The 13,244-nt window shown below is 42.3% G+C and overlaps 1 protein-coding gene across 4 annotated transcripts in view; it reads right to left on the reverse strand.

Annotated features, from left to right (window-relative positions):
* Nucleotides 1-9,552, reverse strand: part of SLC7A2 (solute carrier family 7 member 2) — an 88,135-nt gene extending 78,583 nt beyond the window's left edge. Inside the window, exon 1 of one of the 4 annotated variants that reach the window (XM_008251096.4) lies at nucleotides 9,396-9,552. The gene's annotated coding sequence lies outside the window, so the exon portion shown is untranslated. Of the gene's footprint in view, nucleotides 1-8,902 lie in introns of all 4 variants that reach the window. The other 3 variants (XM_070068470.1, XM_070068471.1, XM_008251103.4) reach the window with 3 other exon arrangements.
* Between the last annotated feature and the right edge of the window lie 3,692 nt (nucleotides 9,553-13,244).

Here is a 13,244-nt window from a genome sequence, read left to right on the forward strand (position 1 = left end):
TCCTGGATCAGAGACAGACATTTAAATCTGTGATTCTGAGAATTCTGAGGGGAGATGGTGATAGTGGTAATAACTGATGTTCAGAAGTGTTCAGTGTTTCTATGAAATCAGGGAACTGCCTCTACCATGACACAGTGAGAATGGTCATCTTTATGTTACTGTCACAGCTCTGGGATGCACCACTCCCACACCGTAACTCCCTCTGAGCCAGTTTTTAGCCCTTCATTGGAGGCCATGAGCAGTCTTAGATCAGCAAGAGCAAAAGGGATGGACACATGCCAAATTCAACCCACCCTGTCCCCAATGATTCTCTTCTCAGACGTTTTTTCACAGGAACTGAAATGGCTTCTGTACTGCAAGGCTCTTGTCCTGAGTTCCTGAAACCCTAGCTGTCCACTGACTGGAATTCAGGGAATCTTGAACTTTCAGAAAGCTTACATAAAATTGTTGGCAGCAGTAATTTGCATACATTCATTTTATTTTTAAAGATTTATTTATTTATTTTAAAGATTGAGAGAGCGAGAGACAGCGAGAGAAAGATCTTCCATTTCCTGGTTCATTCCTCCAGATGGCCGCGATGGCCAAGGCCAGGCCAAGCCAGGCCAGGCCAGGCCGAAGCCAGGAGCTTCATCTGGGACTCATATGTAGTTAGCCATGGTCCAAACACTTGGGCTATTCTCTGCTGCTTTATCCAAGCCATTAGCAGGAATCTGGATTGGAAGTGGAACAGCCAGGACACGAACCAGCATCAATATGGGATGGCGGCATTTCAGGTGGCGGCTTTACCTTCTATGCTATAATGCTGGTCCCTCATTTTTTATGAATGAACTCACTGGGATGGTAGAGTACATGTTTTCATCACAAATACCCAAATCCTCAAGACAGCTACTGCTATACAATATAAGTACTGTGATCTTTGCACATTTCTTTCTTCTACCGGCTACAAATATAATCAGAATGGAGAGCACATCACAGGAAGGGAGAAGGAGCTCCTTCTCTGTATATCAAAGAACTAAAAGCACAGCAAGTTCAAATGCAGTTACCTTTCTTTGGAAAGACTGTAAAAACCATCATGTTTTCCAACCTGAATTTCTTGATTAAGTTACTCAATCTTTAAAGGGCTGCACTATGAAATTTCAGAGATTACTCAAACAGGATGAACCTCAATTGTAAATATTAATGCAATTCTACTTAAAAGTTAATGTAAGTCCAAACTACAGATAAAAGCCAAAAAGGAGTAAAGTAATTCTGAACATACATGGGTTCCCCAAGGACTGAACACAGAAATGCAATAGAAAAACTTGACAGAATTATGAAAATTACTTTTGTCACTCAAAAATGACCCTAATTTTATCCTGAAATGATGACCCCTGGCAAATCTATCAAGTATGAGCTTTTCCAATTATAATTACAAAAACACTTTAAAATACCACTGCAATTCAAGAGTTGAAATTGTAAAATAACTTACAAGCAGATAATTGGAAGATAAGGTTTCAATCCCCTATGACCTGTCCACATGAATGAAGTCTCACTCAAGACGATGATGCTCCCTACAAGACTCAACCGTGATCCAAAAGAGCATCTCAGGCACTTACCTCCAGCCCCTTTTACCACTTGGAACAAGTGCTCAAGGCACAGAGCTGGGCTTAATACTTATGCCAAGGTGAGACTCACAACTCGACAACACACTCACTCCGTGTCATTTTGTTTCAAGGTGAGCAACCAACAAGTTGAACTAGAATGAAGTTTGTTACTCATCTGTTAACTCCACCAAAACTAAGATCAATGCAAGATGTCGAGCCTAAGTAGTGAAACAGCAATCTTTGCTTAGTGAGAGCCAATTTAACTTAATTTTCTTGCATAGGCTGCTGCAGCCAAAACACACCAAAGTGTTTAAGAGCCCTGAGGATGAGGTGTCAAAGCCCAGCTCCTTCCGGATCTCCCTGGAATGCAGAAACAAAACTGTATCCCAAACAGTGGTTCAAATTACAATCAAATTAGAGAAATAATTTGAAATCTGCTGTTGGAGTCAAGCACAAACTTGTATTGTTTAATATGACCATAAAACTCCATACAGAGTAACCTTAGTTTAAGACATGGAAAAATTCACACCCAAGTTGATATAAACTATCAGGAAGAGCATTTTTTCAAAAATTTTAAAAGGACAAATACCTAAGACAAGTTATAAGCATCCTGTTAACCTCATGCGTAAGTATCCTTTGCTTGAAGAGACCAGGAGCATTATGGACATGAATATTTGGTTGATTTCAAAAGTGGAAAAAATCACCACCTAAAACTATCCTTCTAAAGGAAATGAGAAAAACGCATTCAACAAAAATGTTCTTTACTTGAAGGAAAAAATAAAAAAGAAGAAATTGGTAGACATCTTATTTACTGACATTTTAGGAGAAATTCATTGAAAATTTTATTTCGATATTTAAAATAATAATGCAATGAATATTTACCCACTAGGCAATCCAAACACTAATGTGAATCATTTTTATTGGGCATATATGCGCCAAAAATGGCATGACCACAATGTGCTGCAAAGAATTACCATTAATGGAATTCTGGGCACCTCAGGTCTACTAAATAAAAAGCTTGTCATTTTTCACCTAGTTGAAATAAACTCATGCCAGCATTCCTTTAAACACCTTGCCTAGTAGACTAATAATATGAGTCAGTTTCTTGCCCAATCACCATCACCACCACCACTGAGGAATGATTATCAGACTTTTTTTTTTTTTTTTAAAGATACTTTTACATGAACCAGGAACTGGCAGATGAGGCAGTAGTATCTAGCTCCACATTATCACGGACATCCCTCTTGTATAACAGAAGAGCTACATCTCACAGGCATTGGAGACTTTTAAAACATTTTTCTTCTACAAGGCCAATGTAGGACACTAAACTGAATGTGCTTCCTTCTAACAAAAGAACTCTCCTCTCTCCAAGTTGGAATCAAGGAGACTCCCTTCCACCATCAACACTTTTACTGGTCCTTTGTCCACATGAAGCTGAAAGCCAAGACTGAAGTCAGCACTACCCTGCAGGTACTGACCCCTTTCTTGGTGGTTTTTACAGGGTCTCCTACTGGGAGGAACAAACATGTGAGAGATTACTGAAAGTAAGTTTGTTCAAAAGTACCAAGCTTGCCTTAAGGTTACAACTGTTAACTGTTCTTAACTTGACTGCAATTTTTATTATTTTACCCTCCAAAATGTCCATCTAAAATATACTTTTTTTTTTATTTGACAGATAGAGTTAGACAGTGAGAGAGAGAGACAGAGAGAAAGGTGTTCCTTCCATTGGTTCACCCCCAAAATGGCTGCTATGGCCGGCGTGCTGTGCCAATCCGAAGCCAGGAGCCAGGTGCCTCCTCCTGGTCTCCCATGTGGGTGCAGGGGCCCAAGCACTTGGGCCATCCTCCACTGCCCTCCCGGGCCACAGCAGAGAGCTGGACTGGAAGAGGAGCAACCGGAACTAGAACCAGTGCCCATATGGGATGCTGGTCCCACAGGCGGAGGATTAACCAAGTAAGCCACAGCGCCGGTCCCCTACAATATACTCTTAAGGTGTTTTAACTTTCCTCTAAGATGTTTCATAATAGTTCAAATTTTCAATTAGATATAATTTTCTAGATTTCAGGGGTAATAAATCATTAGCAATTTTGCCAAGTCATTAACAATTATTATTGCCCTCACAAACAGAAATTTTGGTGAATAACTGCCCAACCAAAACTTAATTTTTAAGGACTTAAGCTTTACCAAAGAGTAAATGGGAGGAGGAAGAACAGTTTCAAAAGCAGTAACAGTAATAGCAACAGTGATGAAAATATCAAAAACTTAGCATTTAGTTTTTATAGGGAACACATTTTTTCCAAAGTTTGGAACAGTTTATTATCTCTCCTCCAGATACCTTCAGCTCTTTATATTACTTATCTCACTCACTGAATTACATGTGTACTTGTTATCTCCTGTACTAGGTGGTCAACAACCAGAGGGCAGGAAACTATTTATTCTTTGCTTCTCTACAGACTCTAGATCTGGTCCATAGTTACATACAACATGTATTTTTTTTTTTTTTAAAGAGATTTATTTATTTATTTGAAAGGCAGAGTTACTGAGAGAGAGAAGGAGAGGCAGATAGAGAGAGGTCTTCCATTCACTGGTTCACTCCCAATTGGCCGCAATGGCCAGAGCTACGCCAATCTGAAGCCAGGAGCTTCTTCTGGGTCTCCCACATGTGTTCAGGGGCCCAAAGACTCGGGCCATATTCTACTGCTTTCCCAGGCCATGACTGGAAGTGGAGCAGCAGGGACTCAAACCGGCGCCCATATGGGATACCAGCACTGCAGGCGGCGGCTTTACCCACTACGCCACAGCACCAGCCCCACAACATGTATTCTTCTATGACAGATGAACTCATCCTCGAAGATGGAAAACTCTTAACAGAATATCTCATAGGATATTCTTAGACTCAAAGTTACAAAGTCCTATTTCCTATTCCAAGGGAACCCCAATGCATCAAAACAGCACTCAGGAATTAGGCTTCTCATACAACTACTAAACACTACACATTTTGCAAAACAGTAGTGGCAAAGCTTGAACATTAGTTGAAAAAAAAATCAAAGTTGCTGTCTCAAATACACACTTTTTTTTAGAACCCAGCCATCCTGAATGGTGGGTAAGGGGAATAAAACCCAAAGGATCCACATTCTTTGGGAAAACAGACAACGCATGTGACATCCATATGATTTTCCATTCCTGCTGCTAAAATACATTTCAAGTTTCAGAAGTTCAGTATGATTTTTTAAAGTACCAATTTTGCTGCATTTGGAAAATATGCCCCAAGTTCATATTAAAGGAGCAGGCGAATAACATTAAACCCAAAAAGAAATTCAATTTTTTCTTATGGTGCAATATAAAATGACCATTAATTCCACTAGTGGCTTTCATCAACTTCGTCATTATTTATCAAGTGGACAGCTAGCTACCACAACAAGACCCTAACCAATCTTTATCTTCTAATTAGATGTAAGGTACCATTTTTCAATGAATAAAGCGTGAGCTGAAGGTTTATTTCATAACTCAGCTTTCTGAAGACACAAGTATCCATCTTTAAGAGAAATAGATCCACTTATCTTAAAATGTGACCACCCTGCTCCTCCTGACCATAGGCAATAGCAGAAACATAAAAGACAGCACCTGAAAACCGTGTTCAGTTTCCATACTCCGTGATCACTATGTCATTAACAAGAAGGAAGTGAGAATGAACTCAAATGGTGCAAACAGCACATTATTAGATATAACTGTACAAAGAGTTACAATTTCCAGTGCTTCTTGATGAAGCAAAAATGGGTTAAGGCAACAAAAGAATTTTCCCCACAACTGTGGAAAAAAACAGTAAGAATCAACAATCAAACATTCTTTGCTGTGTATTGTTCACCAAATATTTTAAAAATGCCTATGACATATTTGGGGCTGTGTTTTTTTAAAACTCCTGTTAGAACGGTCATGGAATGTTCCCATGTCATTTGCCTTACCACTGAATCCTGGATTAGGCTCAGTTTTGAAGAGGGGGCTAATATGCAGCAGCACTGGAATGTGTACTTTTCAATCTTTATCTCATTTTATATATTTTTACTTTGTAAGACATAAAATTAAGCACATGACATCTGCAGCACTAGCTTGATGATCCAGTTTTGGGTGTATCAAGTTCTGTGTCAAGAAATGCTGGGACTTTCAATAACATATTCATATCCGTACACACCCAGAAAAGCAGCGAACCACATATGGGAATGATCCAAACTAAAAGTCTCAGTAAGGAGAGACATAGCCCACGTTTTCAAAATTAGTCTTTTATAACAAAAGCCACATTAATTCAAATCTTTTAAGTCAATACTTAGTTATACTTACCAATGAGAAGGCTAGCATAATAGCACCAGAGGCCCTTCTTAGAAATATTTAACACTTTAAAAGTCCATAGGCTTGGAAAATTAATAGCACATAGCTTCTTGCCCCCAAATGATACATAACAGTTGTGCTTACTAAGAAACATTTTACAGATGAGCCTGACAGCAACGAATCCTGTTTGGTGGCATGCACATTTTCACAGCCACAGACGGCACTCCCAAACCAAAGTCAGAAAGGCAAGTGAAAGGGATTATATGAGGAGTCAGGACACATTGCTACCACCAGAGAAGCTAAACTGCCAAGCCCGCCTGTTCTGGATGATCTAACAGTAGCACCATTAGACAGAACCTGTTCATTACTGGCATTCCGGCACCCACAGCACTGAACTTATCTGTTTAGAAGTGTTAATTCTTTATACAGTTAAAACAAACAACCCCCACACACTTTAGTCCATCAACAGAGAGTTGCCCAAATGTAAAAAATTGTAGACTCCCTGTAAATTTGGAGTTACCCATTGCTGTTTTGATCATCAGTATCTGGTACAGAGTAGGACAATGTACATTGTCTATGAAGGAGGAAATGTACTGAAGACACTCAAACTCCTTTGTCAAACTGTTGACATCAGTGGCCTTCACCCAACAATAAAGACACAGAGAATATGCTGTATGACAGACACTGTGCCAGGCACTAGAGAGAAAAGTTACTCAAGTGGAAGACAGCAAGAAAATAATCTCACTAGTTTTTCATAGTGCAAGACTTCATTTATATGGTTTAGAATTTCCAGATTAAAGGTTTAGAAATGAGTTAGCCATTTGGATTTTTAAAACCATTTATACAGAAAACTAAGTTTGTCAGAATTCCACGGGTGACAAAGCATGCAAAGGAGGCTCAGACACTCAACACTATTAGGAAATACATACAGTAGGAAAATGTTGCTTTTGTTCTAAACGTCTGCCATCTGGTAAACTGTCTGTAATATGCCAGTCTTGAAAATCACTGGGTTAACATCATTTTGGGAGAAATAATAAAACAAATGGCACCATGAGGTGTTTGCAAGAATCTTTGCTCAATGTTGGTCACGGAAGGGCACCCAAATAAAACTAGCAAATGACTCTGTACACACACAGAAAAAGAGAGAAACAGAGAGAACATGTGAATGTGCGCGCGCGTGCACACACACACACACACACACACACACGAAGCCCAAAACTAGGCTACATAGAGAAGTCACCAGATCAAACCTACGTGGGAAAAACCACTTGAAAAAGTAGGGCTGAAGTGTGAAGAAATGTTCACAGCACTTGATGTCAGGCCAAGCAGAGCCAGGAGAAACAGTAATGACTGAGCTAGAGAAATGCCAGAAGCAAACAAAGGATGGGACACCTGCAACGGATGGAGATGAGGCACCACCACTGTACAAAGGTGTGCATGTTTGTAGTGGAAAGCAAGAAACACAAACTTCAAAATTCCTCACACACATATGCTCAAACAGCAAAAGGATGGGAAGAGACAGGAAAATTCCCAGGGTATTCCCTGCTGTGTTGCACCAGCACCATAGCTACCATGTTTCCCACTTCTACCTTCTAGAGTCCTTTACACACTCCTAACTTAGCCTAAATACAGTGATATTTATCACAGACTGGAACTGAAGGGCTGTGCTGATGTGTTAAAGAGGCCAAGGTTTCTGCAAAATGAATCTTTCCAGATACTGGTCTCCACGGCCAGAGCACATCCTAAAAATCTAAAATGCCTTAAGGTAAGTAACTTTCCCAAAACAAGGCACAGTGTGGAGATAGGTGAGGAAACTTGAAATCATAACAAATAACACGGCCTCCCAGATCCAGTCCAGAAGAGCTGACTAGTAACTTTAAAGGAAGCGAACATTTTCACATGTTCTTCTACACTCATCTGCTCTGAGCTCTTCTTCTGCACCAATAGATTTTTCCTTTAAATTGCTTTAGTGCGATTTAAAAAAAACAAACAAACAAACTTCAATACTACAAAATAACCGTAAGAACATATATAATTTAGAATAGTCTTATTCCTCCACTCAGATAGAAGTAATAGGTCCTTGTGGACCAGAACACAGTGGTGCGACTCTAGCTCACAGTAAGAACTGGAGGGGAACAGTTGGTAAGCTCCAAACATGAGTAACAATGAGAAAATGGAAATTTTAATTGCCTGATTTGGTCAGTTTATGCTCTGTATATGTGTATGCAGGAAATACTGCACAGTATACCATAAAACATTCGGCTAATGCATGTTAATCAAAAATTAAAATGAACACGACAGTCTTATCTTGTATATACCCTAGAAAGAGATTACAAACACAAAATGTCTTTCTTTTGGAGGCAATTATTATTAACGTACAGGACACGGAGAAGGAGGCATAAATTTAAAGGCAGCTAAGTCAAACATGAGAAAGTATAAGGTCAGAGGCCACACAGTCATGCACGCTTTACTTTCCAGGCCCAGGGACAGGACTCAGAACATTGTATCTGAATAGGATCTGACAATATCCCCTCATTAAAAGGATTAGCGTTTCTGTACAAACATCTAGATAAACCTTCTTACCAGTGTGAAATAAAGTCACCTAAAGGCTTTTCTAGACAGTTTCACGTAAATATTTGAAAGCCTAAACAGGCTGATTTTTTTTTTTTTTTTTTTTACCTTCTGCAATCTAGGCACTGCTTCCACTTTCCACTTCGAAAGCCATTTATGACCTTGTGGCTGTTGTTGAGCCTTATTTCTTTTAATTCACTTTAAAGCTCAATTTCTGAAAAGCTGAGCCCACAGACTGGCTAGGCAGACTGTCACACAGGTGGGGCGCTCTCTGGCCTAACGGAGGATCTGACTGATGGGCTTAGCCTGCGTCCCTGAGCCTCAAGGAAGTCAATTCCAGTTCCGAAGGCTTCATGAAATGGGATGACAAGATGACGACACTCACTTACTCCAAAACACCCGATACAAATAGCACGCTTTTTTACCTGTCCTACTAGGTGCCCAGCTGGATGTGAAAAGTCTTCCAGCACTCCAAGCCATGCTCCGTATTTAAAGCAGGAACATCACAGGCGCGGGAGGGGGATCCGGACCCCTCAGCGAGCAGGGTGGGGAGGCCAGCCTTCCCGGAGACCTCTGCCCAGGGCCCCCCGGAACGACAGCGACGCGGAGAACCTCCCGCATATGCCCTGTCAGGCGCCCCCTCCCAGCCTCTGCGACTTGGCGGCCACAGCAGGGCCCCCAGGCTTGGGGGCACGGCCAGCCTCGGGAGGAACGGCCGAGACGAGGTGCGCCCCGAAGCGCAGCTCTGTGGATGAGGGGCTGTGGCTGCAGCCCATTCCACAGCGCCCGGACGCTCCGTCAAAGCCGCCCCGGGAAGCGGCCTGCGGCCCCTCTCGCCGCCGCTACCCCACTCTTTCCCGCTCCGGCCCCAGGTGCCCAGGCCGCCCCTCGCCTGCGGCCCCGGACTTGCCAACTTACTGGGGCTGCGCTAGGGCCGCGCCGCGGGGGCACTGCGGGCAGAGCGGCTCGGGGACGCGGGAGGACGGCCGCCGCGTCGCTGGTCCGCGGAGAGAGGAGCGCCGGCTGCCGCGCTGCACAAGGCGGGCTGGGCACGTGGGCGCCCCGCGCCGGAGCCGCGCCTGGGCGGGGCCTCGAGCGGCACCGCCCCCTGCCCGCCCCCGCGCTCGCCGACCCCCGCTCACTGGCCGCCTTCCGCCCGGCCGGGAGCCAATCCTCGGAGTAGGCGGTGTCTGGCCGCCGCTGCGCCCGGGGCGCCGGCCTGGGGAGCGGGGCCTGGCGCGAGGGAAAAGCCTTGCTGTCCTTGGAGGACGCCAGAGAGTGACATTGCGCTTCTGGGCAGAGCTTTCTCTGAGTGGGGTTTTGTCACCCGTTTACTTTTCATTCTGCGAAGAATCTGGAACTAAGAAAACAGGGCAGGATGATAATGAGGACCAGAAGCCCACCTGGGCGTCTTGGGGGACGCTACTGCTTCGCCCAATAAGGCCTGCAGAGTATATTCCCAATTTGGAATGAGGTGGCCAAACTTGGTGCCGGGGTGGGTTTGTAAGATCTTGGCATGTGCGTTTTCCGAGAGCAGACGCTGTGGTTAAACAGTCCAGGGTTTTCATACTATGCTACTGTGTACTTCAAGGATCTCTGACAAGATTAAAGTCACCACGTGCACCCCTGTTAATTTTGATGCAGGATGAAGGGAAACACCGGCACTGAATCGAACAATAGGAGTCTATTGTTTTTGTTTGCGGGAAAGGGCTGTTATAGTATGCTTAGTGTGATGGTAAACTTCTCCATGTTTATTTGCGAGTCCTAACTTGGGCAAAGTACCAGACTCACGCTGCTGCAGAACACACACACACACACACACACACACACACACACTCACACTCAGTGAGATGCTCTGAATCACCCTGGATTGTTCAGGCTCCTGGTGTAGCCACCTTCAGATCCTACTCAAGAACTGGCGATCTAAGTAGTGCTGGTTACAAGGGAAGTATGTGTTGAAGTGAATATCACAAACGAGAGAGATTTCGGTCAATGTAAACCTATTTTCACTGTGTAAGGCAAATTCTGTATGGAAAGGATGAGAGAAATAAGGTGTGTGCACTAGTGACTCCAAATTCCCACTCCATCTCTTGGCTATGCGAAGAATCAAGATACTTCATCTAAATTCTAAGCATTAATGCAAGGATTACTTGTATTGACAATACAACACATAGTAATTACAGTTAATTGATAACATTTTTCCTGTGATTGAAAAAGGGATTTCTGATTTTAAATTCAACATTATTTCCACTCCCATTTTTATATAAATGTTCTGTGTCTAAATCTGTTTTTAATCTGTGATTAGATTGCAACACAATGACTCTTGTTAATCAAGTATGTTTAATGCACAGAAACAACAAGTTTAGTCAGAATTTCACTCTCTAATTCATCTATTCTGCCATCTGTTTTTGGTACTTTTGGAGGCAAGAACATACTGTATCCCACATATGAATTGTAAAAATTGTAAAATTTTCCCTCTACACCAATATGAGAAAATCCCTTCTAACAACTTTTTTTTTTTTCAACATTTTCCTATTTATTTATCTGAAAGGTAAGAACTACAGACACAGGCAGAGAGACAGAGAGAGTCCTTCCATTCTGGATCATTTCCCAAATGACCACAGCAACCAGGTTTGGGCCAGGCTAAAGCCAGGTGCCAGGTACTCCATCCGAGTTTTCGACATGAATTGCAAGGACCCAAGCTCTTGAGCCATCATCTGTTGCCTCTAGCTGTATTAAACGGAGCTGGATTGGAAGCAGAGTGGATGGAACTTGAACCAATGTTCGAATATAGGATGCTAGGGTCGCAGCTGCAGCTCAGTCCTCCTCTATGCCACATGCTAACTCCCTCTAACAACTTTTGAAAAACCCATTTTTTTAAAAAATTTTTTTGACAGGCAGAGTGGACAGTGAGAGAGAGAGACAGAGAGAAAGGTCTTCCTTTTGCCGTGTTCACCCTCCAATGGCTGCCACAGCCGGCGCACCGCGCTGATCCGATGGCAGGAGCCAGGTACTTCTCCTGGTCTCCCATGGGGTGCAGGGCCCAAGCACTTGGGCCATCCTCCACTGCACTCCCTGGCCACAGCAGAGAGCTGGCCTGGAAGAGGGGCAACCAGGACAGAATCCGGCGCCCTGACCGGGACTAGAACCCAGGGTGCCCGCGCCGCAAGGCGGAGGATTAGCCTAGTGAGCCGTGGTGCCGGCCCAAACACATTGTTATTATTCCTATTTTAAATTTTCTGACAGACATGAAAATTGTACATCTTTATGGAGTATCATGTAGTTTCAATCCATCTATACATTATGTAATATCCAATCATGGTTTATATTTCTTTGATCCCAAGTTTAAAATTCTTCTATGGTGCAAACATTCAAAATTATCTTTTAGTTTTTTAAAAAATGCTTTGTAATGATTTTCTAACAAGGTTGGTAAGCATTTTTCTACATTTCCTAACCATTTTGGATGTTTCAATTAATGTGAAATAATCATAGATATGTATAAGGTATAATGACCTTACAAGTCATACACACAATGTGTGTTGATTAAACCACAGAGATGAGCATTTCCAGTTATTTACTTCCAGTTTGGCACTTTCAAGTGCCTCTCTTCTAGTTTCTCATAAGATACATAGTAGGTTTTTGTGAACTGTAGTCATCGCACAGTGCTGGGGAACGCTAGAACATATTCCTTCTTTCCTATTGTGCTTCAGTACCATTATGCAACTTCCTGCCATCCCTCCACAAATCCCCCAATATCTAAGAATGGCTGAATATCCATACATACTAGCCTTTGACTTAATATATTCCATTTGATTGCCCTGAATCTTGCACTACGTCTTTGGTTATTTCTGAATTTTAAATATTGTTTGGGTATAGAAAAAATAGGATGGCCACAGACCTAGTCCGCGTCTTTAAGACAGGTAATAAGAAACAAGAGAAACAAGAACATAATTTTTAGAAATAAAATATTTAGGGACAGGCATTTGGCTTAGCTGTGAAGACGTTGCATATGATTGCATTCCGCATCCAGCTGCCTGTTAGACTCAAACTCCAGTTCCTGATTCCAGCTTCCTACAGAAGTTGAAAAGTAATTGAGATGGCTGAAGTAACTGAGTTCCTGCCTACTATGTGGGATACCTGGATTGAGCTACCAGCTCCTGACTCTGCCCTCAGGCTTGACCTGGGAGTTGAAGATATTTAGAGAGTGAATGAGTAGATGAGAGTTGTCTTTCTCTGTGTCTCTCTGCCTCTCAAATAAAATGAACAAAATAAAATAAAAATAAGGAAACATGATATTTAAAATAGGTTAAAACTTTCATGTGTATCTGTCAATCTTCCTACTTACAAGTGGAATGGAAAATCCAACTTAGTCATTTTCAGCAGATGGAGTAACCTAGGTTGTCATCTTCCAAAGAAGTCAGGAGTATGTGTGCATATAACAACTCCTAAGACTATGAAATTGTAGGGGATTTCAAGGGACTTTCATAGCTGAATAAATTCCATATTTGTCCTCCCACATTTGCCAAATGCAACCCAAAGTACATCCCGTGTTCATGAATAAGGAGTGTGTTTTATCTATCAAGACTGAATAAATGGACTCTTTCTTGTAAGTTCTTTGACCTTATTTTCCTCAAGCTATTTCAGTGAAGACAAACTAAACCCTCCAGTTCTGTTTCCCAATGGTTGGAGATTGGACCCTCATGCTCCTGCTCTAATTGAGATAGAAAAAGGATTGGACCAGAGTTCAAGTCACTGATGTTTCCCACT

The sequence above is a fragment of the Oryctolagus cuniculus genome, chromosome 2, assembly GCF_964237555.1.
Source record: "Oryctolagus cuniculus chromosome 2, mOryCun1.1, whole genome shotgun sequence".
Lineage (NCBI taxonomy): Eukaryota > Metazoa > Chordata > Mammalia > Lagomorpha > Leporidae > Oryctolagus > Oryctolagus cuniculus.